Below are 10,683 nucleotides of genomic sequence, written 5' to 3' on the forward strand. Positions count from 1 at the left end.
GGGTGGGAATTTAAAATTTTAAATAAACTCTTCATGTGGAATGGCTAACTAACTGGCTGGAGATGGGCATTGGGCAGTGTAAGGAAAGTCCCATAGTCTGGTCTAGTCCTGTCCTGTCCTGTAGGACCATTGTAACCCTGATCCTTTCCTTATTACACTGGTCTTTCCTTTGACTGACAAAAATGAAAGAAAGCACTCCAGCAAGCCTTTTTGACTTGGTACAGGTAGCTTTATGTGTAATTCATATGAACATGAGGGCATTATCAACACTAAACTAGCCGGTAAGTTTTGACATTTACCAATAACTGTTTATCCACCCCCTCTAGTGATTTATAAGTGCTTTTTGCAGTTAGCCATTTCCAAAGCATACTTTCAACCAATATATGAGCACAGTTCAAACAGACAGTGAAAGCAGGTTAATTTATCTAGAACCAATACTCAGATGTGAGACATAGGCTGGAAAATCTAGCCCTTTAGGGGTCATTGTGCTGATTTTGGCTTAAAGACAGCTCAACAACTTCGAAGACCTCATTCCTGGAAATGGGCTACTAGAGCATACCATCTAGATGAATGAAGGGTGTAACTAAATGTCCTGAGTCGAAATGCAATATGCACATTACAATGTCTTCAAAAGCCAGTGTACCACAAATGAAAAACAATAGTTATTGGTTTTGGCTCCCCCCCAGGGGGTGCGATCCTTCATAACAGTTTATATGGAACAAAAGGTTGTTCTGACTACAGCAGTTGATGGTCTTTCATTCATTCCTGTTCTATTCATGTAAATGACAACCTAGATGTTGCATCACGTGTATCTCTTTCTGTGTTCTTTATCCTGCAATCCTTCTGTATTGATGTTAGTATTTTTTGGTAAGACTCAAATGTGACACAAATGTTTAAAAAGTACTTGTCAGACGTATGTTTTTCTCGATGACCTTCTATGACATATAGATTAAATATATCATTAGGCACAAGACCTGCAAAGTTTTAATAGCATTACATAGTCATCCATCAAGACCTAATTATATGTGTTTCTTACTGTTTCTCTGTACAAGCCAATAAGGTAAAATTGTGTACCTGACAAGTTTCGGCTACCTTGCCTCTGTAACCTTAATCAGAGGTGTCACGTGATGTTGGTGTGACGTCGTCTGAGCTGTGTTATATGGAGTTTTCCCATCCCACCTGATTGTCAGGTACACAATTTTACCTTATTGGCTTGTACAAACAGTAAGAAATAGTAATACAGTAAGCCTAATGAACCTCTTCAATATACTAATTATATGTGTCCTGGCAGATACCATATAGTACAGTCTGTGGAATAGATACTTTATTGCCACACAACAATGTTGGTGGTATTTTTGTTACAGAAGATTTTGCTCAATCCAGCGAAGAAGAAAGGAAAGTGCAAAAAAGTAAATAAATGGTTCAGATCTGTTTTGTAGTGTTCAGGAGTCTTATTGCTGAAGGGAAGAAGCCTTTTTTGAAGTGTGTGGTTTCAGCTCTTATGGACCTGTAGCATCTTCCAGAGGAGAAAAATTGGAACAAGTGATGGTTTGGATGAAAGAGATCTTGGATCATTCTGGAAGCGCGGTGTTTGGAGTACAGAGTGTGGACTGGAGGGAGGTCACAACCAATTATGTCAGAGGCTTTGGTGATAACTCTCTAATTTCATTTTGCTGTGACTGTTTGAACTTCTATACCAGACAGTGATGGATGAAGTAATGATGCTCTATGATGGCTTTGTAAAAATGCACAAACAGATATTAAACTTCTTCAGTTACCTGAGAAGTAGAGTCTTTGTTGAGGTTTGTTCATGGTGAGTGGTGTTTATTTCCCATTTCAAATTGTTACGAGCCAAGAAATGTAAAGGAGTCTGTCAAGGTTATGGACTGATCACAAATAATCCATGGGAATTGGTGGTAGGCCTGCTCCTCAAATCCACAACTGTGTCTTTAGTCTTTGAGGTGTTGATGTGTGCATGTATATTGACAATTATTGACACGCAAAGATTTTACACCAGTCAGACATATTGTTTCTATAGTAGCCAAGGGATAAACATCAGACAATCATTGCACTGGACAATGCATTATTTCCCTGCCACACATTTGCAAATTATGTTGGTAGGGGTTGACACTGCATAAGTGCACATGCTATGCTTAGGGAAGCGCTGTATGTCTCAGCATGTTAGGGAAATAGTTTAAAGAAGCTACTGACTGCTTGTTTTGTCAAATTAGATAAATTAAATAATGACACACACATGCTTAGATATTTCTAATAAAACATGGTTACCATCCTTTGGCCATATCGTAATGCTTACAGATACTGCCATAAAATGTCATGTCATTATGAAAATTACATTTTTGAAGATGGCAATTAATGTTAGAGATGATCCACCCATTCCATGCTTAATCAGACAGCACAGTCAATGTGCCAATCATATTATACTGTGTCAGGTGTTTTACCACTGAGATGATGCATGACAATTAAATGTTTGCATTTGCAATTATTTACATATTGACAATATGGGATATTTGTTTTGCAGCAGCAAGGGTCAGACAGAAAAAACACACACACAAACACACACACCCCTTGTCATTCTAATTCACCTGTGTCAGATCAGATGCATAATAACACACATCATGGTGTGGTGCCGGAATGTTAATGAGAAATTAAGTTCCAGTGAAATGCAGCGGCTGGCCTGAACATGCCCCGAGGCTCTCATTGTGCCCCTCCAGGCCTGGTCTTATTTCTGGGTACAGGCTGCAGAGTCCCTTGGTTCCCAGTGCACCAGGGTGCACTTAAAGGGCAGAAACAAGTGCTGCTGTTACATGAAAAATGCCAGATTCCTAGTAGTTTGTAGCTAATAACTATTAGCTTCTCACCTTCAAACTTGCCTTAATCTCAAAACTCAAATGAACTCAAAATGTACTGCATATTAAATATTTAAAGTCTCTTTAAATATTTCATATATCCATTTGATGAGATGGGGGCTTGGAAGCATTATTTTATTGTATGGCACAGTGGTCAGATTAAGAACCAGGCCTCAAGAATAGGGAAAGCAGATTTTGCCTCCCCTGTAGAACAGTAGAATAGTATAGCAACAGCTTTCAATGCTTTGCAAAAGACCTCATTCAGTAATGGCTGAGAGTAAACTAAATAATCACACTGCTCTGGAAGAAAAGCACTGCCAAATTATACAGTGTAATTAAACATTTGATTTATTTGTGTTTTTCTTTGTTTTACAGAGACCCAAAAATCAATCCACTACTATGAAACATTATACCACTGTGGTTATGTATACAGGTCATTTGTCTCTACATAGAGCAATTTAACACCAAAGAATTAGGAGGGGTGTTAACTACACAGAAACTTTTCATTGTTGTTCACTCACTTGGTCAGCCAGATCTCATGTTACTGAATGCTCTGTAGCAGAGCACGGCTTTCTTCTTATGACATTGACTCCATGAATCATCCTCATCAGGATCAGCACCAAATTAATATGCCCTGTTTGAAATTGAGGCATTTTAGCTTGGTTAGAACTGACTTTCTGCTTGAATATTTTCTGTAACAGAAGTGATAAGCACTACACATTATGTGAAACTGCTTCCATTCTATTATAGCTGTTGCCACTAGGGTGTGCTGTGGTGGCCATAGATGTGTAAATAGTTCTTAGCAGCATCAACATCAACAAAGACTTTGTGCGTGACCGCGTTTAATGTGAACATGTGGCAGCTCAGACAGACACAGACATTTCAAAGGCCAAAAGTTATAGGGGGTTGGGCCCCTAAGAACATTTATTAAATGTTGTTATGTAAACACAAGTTCTGCGTACTTTCAGTCAGAGAAAAGGGGCCTGTGCTATGCCTAAACACGAGTGCAAAGTCATTTGTTTGTCTCCTAAACATTGCTCACCCGTTATTCTGGATATGCATGCATGAAAACATTTAACTCACAGCCATTTTGAGAATGATGACTTTCTCTTCAACATTGTCGTAGCGTAGCCTATCCGTTAAAACAAGGTATGAAGAGGCATAGCAACAACGCTTACTGATACATTGTAACATTGTTTGCAAAGATTATGCAGACTGCTACGATTGACTGACACACGCATGCACACATTATCAAAATCATACGCCGGACGCTTTAGGCTAGTCTTTCTACATGGGTTTAGTTAATGATCAGGGCAGGCTATAATAAGACCACGTCGGCTATGTAATCTCTGACAACCGGGACACTTTAATAGTGGTTGGTGTAAACCGGGACAATTTTGCTTCCCGACAGGCTTTTGTCGGGACTCGGGACACGCATCTCAAAATCGGGACTGTCCCGGTTAAACCGGGACGTCTGGTCACCCCAATTAAAGGTCCCATGACATGCTCTTTCCTGAGAAATGTTAAAAAAAAAGTGAAATTTTCATGCCATGGGACCTTACATAACAAAATTACCATGTTAACAGTGCAAATATTGTGCATGCTGTACAGCTTCACAAAATAAATAGCCATACACAAATGTTTTAACTGACTCATTTGCATTCTGTTATCACAGGTGTCATAATAGTAGCAGCCTAGTCAATATCATATTTCTGCTGTGACTGTGCAAAATAGGTTATTTTAGGTTGCCACTGTGATTCACGAACCTGAACACATTAAGGCATTTATGTTAATTTGGAGATGGCAAAACTGTATGATTGTGTCAGTATATTTAGTCTCTGACTTCAGTGGTCATGTTGTTGCATCTGTGTACATTAGGGATGGGTCGCTCGACACACAGTCCCGACACACGTCTCGAGCTTGCGAAACACGAAGTCCGACGGGTGCGGGCAGATACTAAAGTTCATATTTTTAAACGTACATTTTCCAAAGCTGGTGATGTCTTCAGTAAAAAGAGCCGATTAAGCACCAGCACAGCAGAATAAATCATATTCTGAAATAAAAACATTTGTATTTGAGTATTCGTGCATTTCTGCAAATTCATGCATGTCTGTAATGTTGGTGTAGGGATTTTTATTGACCACCAGATGGCGTTGTGGAGTAGTGTGTCAAAAGCTTCGAGGCATCAAACCAGTTTGGCTGTAGAAGCGCCACTGTTTCAAAAGCCTCGCTCGGCACATCCCTAGTGTACATGTAGGTACAGTAGTGTTCCACATAGTCCACAATTCCAGTAGCCTGGGTGCCATTCCGAACTTAGTCCCGCCCCACGGGAAGTTCGGTCTGGCATTGCTCCATTGTGGGGCAAGTATGCTCGCCCTAAATCGGGCGGACCTGTCAGGGTTACGAATATAGGACCCATGCGCAAGACTCTTTCCGACAGAAAACACACTTTATTAACGAACAAAATTGCAAACTACTTACAGACATGAATCAGACAGGATAACAGACAGACGATCCGACATGGAACAGAGAAACAGGAGGGTAGAAATACACATACCAATTAACAGAAAGACAGACGACTGGATGAAACCAACGAGACAATAACAGGGAACAGGTGAGGAGGCAGAAATGGAGGGAAAACAAACAAGACAGGAAGCACAGACCAAATAAGGAGATGGGGCGTAGACAAAGACAGGTGACAGGCAGGGAACACCAAACACATGGGGAACAGGCAAAAACAAACACAGGACAATACACAAAATGGCCACCAGGGTGGCACAAACTTAACCAGATCCTGACAGTACCCTCCCGGCGTCCCCTGAAAAGTCCAACCAGGGTGGGCAGAGGGGGCCTGGACGGAGGGACTGGCCCGACAGACCGTGACCACGGGGCAGACTCAGACGGGGCAGACTCAGACGGGGCAGACTCAGACGGCTTGAGCAGGGAACAAACAGACAAAGACTGGACTGACTCGGGCAGGACGACAGACTCAGACACGACAGACTCAGACACGACAGACTCAGACACAGAGGCAGGGGAAGGGACAGGAACAAAGACAGTGACCGGAACAGTGACTGGGATGGTGACGGGGACAGTAACAGGGACGGTGACTGGAATGGTGACTAGGATGGTGACTGGGACAGAGACACAGACAGAGACAGAGACGGGCACGGTGACTGGCACAGTGACGGGGATGGTGACTGGCACAAAGACGGGGACATGGACAGACCACTCAGGAGAGACAGGAACAGAGAACGGCTCGGGCAGAGGCGGGGCCGGCTCGGGCAGAGGCAGGGCCGGAGAGTCAGAGGTAGGCGGAACCGACTCGGGCAGGGGCGGGACCGGAGAGTCAGAGGGAGGCGGAACCGACTCGGGCAGAGGCGGGACCGGAGAGTCAGAGAGAGGCGGATCCGGCTCGGGCAGAGGCGGGGCCAGAAAGTCAGAGGGAGGCGTATCCGGCTCAGGCAGAAGTGGGGCTGGACAGACAGGCAGAGGCTGGGCTGCAGGCGTTGCGTCGGGCGACTGGGCTGCAGGCGTGGCGTCAGGCGACTGGGCTGCAGGCGTTGCGTCGGGCGACTGGGCTGCAGGCGTGGCGTCGGGCGACTGGGCTGCAGGCGTTGCGTCGGGCGACTGGGCTGCAGGCGTGGCGTCGGGCGACTGGGCTGCAGGGCTGCAGGCGTTGCGTCGCGCGACTGGGCTGCAGGCGTGGCGTCGGGCGACTGGGCTGCAGGCGCAGGAGCGGACTCGGCTGCGGGCACAGGAGCGGACTCGGCTGCGGGCACAGGAGCGGGCGTCTCTGGGCTGGGCACAGGAGCGGGCGTCTCTGGGCTGGGCACAGGAGCGGGCGCCTCTGGGCTGGGCACAGGATCAGGCGGCTCTGGGCTGGGCACAGGAGGCATGGTGTCAGATGACCGGGTTGGCCGACGCTTGGCACGTCTCCTCCTGGAGGGAGCCTGAGGGACCTGGATGAGTTCTGGGGGAAACTGGAACTCCTCAGGCTGGGTTTCTGGACCTGAAGCGGCCGGCTGAAGGCGCAGCACGCCCACCCTAAGCCTTGCATGGCTTTTAAGACCCCATATGGAAAATTCATATTATTTAATGAGTTTGTATCACTGACAACGATTATTTCTGAAAACTTTGGCCAAAGTTGAGATGTGGGAAAACTGGTGGTTTCACTTTCATCAAGGGAAAACAGCGCTCTTGCATTGCAACATGTTCCCTCGTTCGTTTGAAATCTCTGATTGACCACCTGTTCGAGGGATTTGCGACAGCCTTTCCCAGCTGTTTAACATGTTTTCTTCCTACACCTCACGGTAAGCTATTTTGTTGCTCTGATTGGTTAAGTCTATCCAATTGAGTGCAGAGGCATTCCCCCCCTGTATCGGTTGAAACACGGCCCATAATTACGTCCCAATGGAGCAGTATCAGACTCATATTCTGACTAGAATTTGAGTATGACAACGTCAGGCTACAATTCCAGTGGTGTTATGCAGGCCCGTCGCTAGAAAGCAAGCAAACCAAGCAATTGCTTGGGGCCCCGAACTGGCCAGGGGCCCCAAGACAACGACTGGTTAAGAATAAAATGCAACGACAAACTGTGAGTGCCCCTTTGATAGTCAATGCAGTAAAGTGCAACGACACTGTTACCGGCAATACAGGGATCCCCCTCAAGGGGGACCCTCTCAGTAGTTGCTGACAGCAGCCAGCCAGCCAGGTTTGTGGTCTCTGCTGCTGCCGCGAAAATATAAAACCTCGGCAGTCATAATGAAGCGGAGTTATGCGTCCGGAAGCCAGAAGAGAAAGGAAGAGGATGACAAGAAAAAACAAGATAGTGGTAAGTGATAAATTACACTGGATAAAATAGCTCTACTTGTCTTGTACAAATGGTGTAGGCCTAATGTCGCAGCAGGAAGGCTAGCCTAGCAAAAAAATTTTATGTTAACTACCTGCCTTACAGCCCATGCTGCTTGTAACAAACTAGAACAGTTAGCGCAACTTTTTTTTTCCGAACGGACGGAATATGGTTACATACTGTAGGGTCATTCCACATCAATTCAACCAGGGCCCACGCACTTAGGTCTCAAAAAATTCTGAAAAAATTACCAGGTGTACCTATGTTACCCAGGAGACACACTGTAAAATTACTCTTAAGTAAGATCAATATTTTCCAAGATACAGCCAGTTTTACAGGGGGAGGGGGGTGTCGATTTTGTTCGGGCTCTTTTTTTTGTCAAAGTTCACAAGCCCACAGCGCAAGAACTAAACCATGTAGGAGGCTCAAATTTTGCATGCTGGTACATAAATAGGAATAGTATGTAGCAAAATCGTCACGTTTGGTCTGGATAATCCTGCATGGTCATAGCTGTCCCTCAAAGTTGATACAAATTTTATTGGAGTTTTTGGCTGGGCTCTGTTTAAGCCTTCAGAAGACATATTTGTACTCAACATAGGCTCTTGATTTATTTTCCTTACTGAGATAAGTAGAAACACTCTCACAAAAAACAATGAACAGAAAAAAAATTCCTTCAGGGTTTGAACAGCAGACCTTAGAAGTCTAAAAAATCATTTTGGTTCTCATTTTCAGAGCACCTAAACACCTTGTGGGAATATACAAAGATTTTTTAAATATTTTTTTCTTTATTCTCCATGATCTTTTCTTTTTAAAAACACCAATTTGACTTGTCTTATGCAAATCTTTCTTTTTCACTTTCCACCCTGAACATGGGCAAAATGCACCATTGACATCAATATGTTTTGTATAGAGCTACCACAGGTTATTCTATACAACCACAGGTGACAGTGTGGTGACTCTATATAAAACATATTGATGTCAATGGGGCAGTTTGCCCATGTTCAGGGTGGAAAATAAAAAAGAAAGATATGCATAAGACAAGTCAAATTGGTGTTTTCAAAAAGAAGGGATCATGGAGAATAAGGAAAAACATATTTAAAAAATCTTTGTATATTCCCACAAGGTGTTTAGGTGCTCTGAAAATGATAACCAAAATGATTTTTCAGACTTGTAAGGTCTGCTGTTCAGACCCTGAAGGGATTTATGTTCTGTTCATTGCTTTTTGTGAGAGTGTTTCTACTTATCTCAGTAAGGAAAATAAATCAAGAGCCTATGTTGAGTACAAATACGTATTCTAAAGGCTTAAACAGAGCCCAGCCAAAAACTACAAAAACAATAAAATTTGTATCAACTTTGAGGGACAGCTATGACCATGCAGGATTATCCAGACCAAACGTGACGATTTTGCTACATACTATTCCTATTTATGTACCACCATGCAACATTTGAGCCTCCTACATGGTTTAGTTCTTGCGCTGTGGGCTTGTGAACTTTGACAAAAAAAAGAGCCCGAACAAAATCGACACCCCCCTCCCCCTGTAAAACTGGCTGTATCTTGGAAAGTATTGATCTTACATAAGAGTAATTTTACAGTGTGTCTCCTGGGTAACATAGGTACACCTGGTAATTTTTTCAGAATTTTTTGAGACCTAAGTGCGTGGGCCCTGGTTGAACTGACGTGGAATGACCCTGTAATATGTTTATTAACGGGATAAGGAAGACGCAGATCTGTTCCAGAATCACTATTTAACGTATTTAGTGACATAACATTGCTATAGCTTTGTAATAGGTTTTGATGAAAGTGGCATAGCTTCTCTGCTATACTAACTATTCAACCGTGATAATCTATTTACCAAATGGGGTTTAGGAAAACCACACGATAAATTCCGTGCATCAAAGCAGACTGGAACTTTCATGTCTAGTAGTATTCATGCACGCCAGCTGTTTACTATCTTTAAAGCACCAGGTGCGTCTGTCTTATTCTCAAACAGCAGAATGCTAAATGCTACAAGTAGGCCTGGTCAATGTATAACATTAGCTTGGGATGTTTTTACAGTAAGCATTGGTAGTTGTGAAAGCAGCTGCATCCCTTCTAAATATCAAAATATGGAAATGCTAACATATCTTTTCTTTCTCCCTCAAGGTGTTTTGCTTAAATTTATCAGCCCTCAGGCTGAGAGGATACCTCCACTGATGAAGATGGCCTGAAAGGTTAATCTTATGTGTGTGTGTGTGTACTTGTATTTATGTTGGATTTTTAAATTGCTATACTGTACAACCTGCACTCTTTATAGTTTGAACAATGCATCCTTTTTCTGCATAAGATGGCAGTGTTTTATTTTCACTTTGTGAGAACTGAAAAATGTTAATGTGAGTGTGTGTGTGTGTGTGTTTAAGTATGTAGGATTTAGTTATTGTGCACTTTTTTACATTTATATTGGATTTTATGTTACGGTGGTGTTTTTGCAAATTTTCAAATTTTCAAAATGTTCAAAACTAATGCACAGTATATATATGCAACTGCAGTATTTGCACTGTCAAAATGTTGTATTTATATAAACTGTGGGTGAACTTAAACTGTATGGCTATGCGGTGGTTCCTGTAGGCTTTGCGTGCAGTGTGTGTGGGGGGGGGGGCCTCCATGTCCATTTTGCTTGGGGCCCCCAAATTCCTTGAAACGGCCCTGGTGTTATGCTTCACTTGAACATGAAATGTGACTTGTCAGGTCAAATAACTCAGAACACATTTCATACACTTGAGGACATAGCTTTATAAATGCCTCCTGCAAGCTGTTTCCCTGCCCTGTCCCAACAAACTACAGGACAATTGTGAATTATTGTGTTGGCTGTCACCAACAAAATATGTCCAGGCAGTGGGCTATAAGTGTAGAACCAGGATAAAGGGGTTGAACCAATGCTATACCTTGTTCGCCTGACTTTGTCTCTAACACTAATGCTATTATCT

Source organism: Alosa pseudoharengus, unplaced genomic scaffold (assembly GCF_046254945.1).
Source record: "Alosa pseudoharengus isolate Yale_2024_CS ecotype anadromous, Long Island Sound unplaced genomic scaffold, YU_APseudo_1.1 YU_APseudo_1.1_scf_13, whole genome shotgun sequence".
Taxonomy (NCBI): domain Eukaryota; kingdom Metazoa; phylum Chordata; class Actinopteri; order Clupeiformes; family Clupeidae; genus Alosa; species Alosa pseudoharengus.